Consider the following 372-nt stretch of genomic DNA (forward strand, 5'->3'; position numbering starts at 1 on the left):
TATATATATATATATATATATGTATGTATTAACATTAAATTAAAATATCACTACTTTTTCGAAATCATGGACCAAAAGTGCCATTTTTAGAATCTATTTTTCAAAATCAGCTGTAACGATTTTGATTAAATATAGCACACCAATATGTAATTAAATGGTCCTTAACATGAGCCATAGGTCTTATCCTCATTGAAATAGTCCAATACGGCTTAAATCCGAATTTTCAAAAAATCTTCCTCTCTTAAGTGTCTTTGAATTAAGTTATTTGAAAAAATATACAGTTCTCATTGTTAGAAATAATAAAAAATCGATTAATACAAAATATTAAAGAAGTTTATCCATAACTAAAGGAGAAAAATAGAGACAGGAAAA

The sequence above is a fragment of the Halyomorpha halys genome, unplaced genomic scaffold (genome assembly GCF_000696795.3).
Source record: "Halyomorpha halys isolate HHAL.00 unplaced genomic scaffold, Hhal_1.1 Scaffold2034.1, whole genome shotgun sequence".
NCBI lineage: Eukaryota > Metazoa > Arthropoda > Insecta > Hemiptera > Pentatomidae > Halyomorpha > Halyomorpha halys.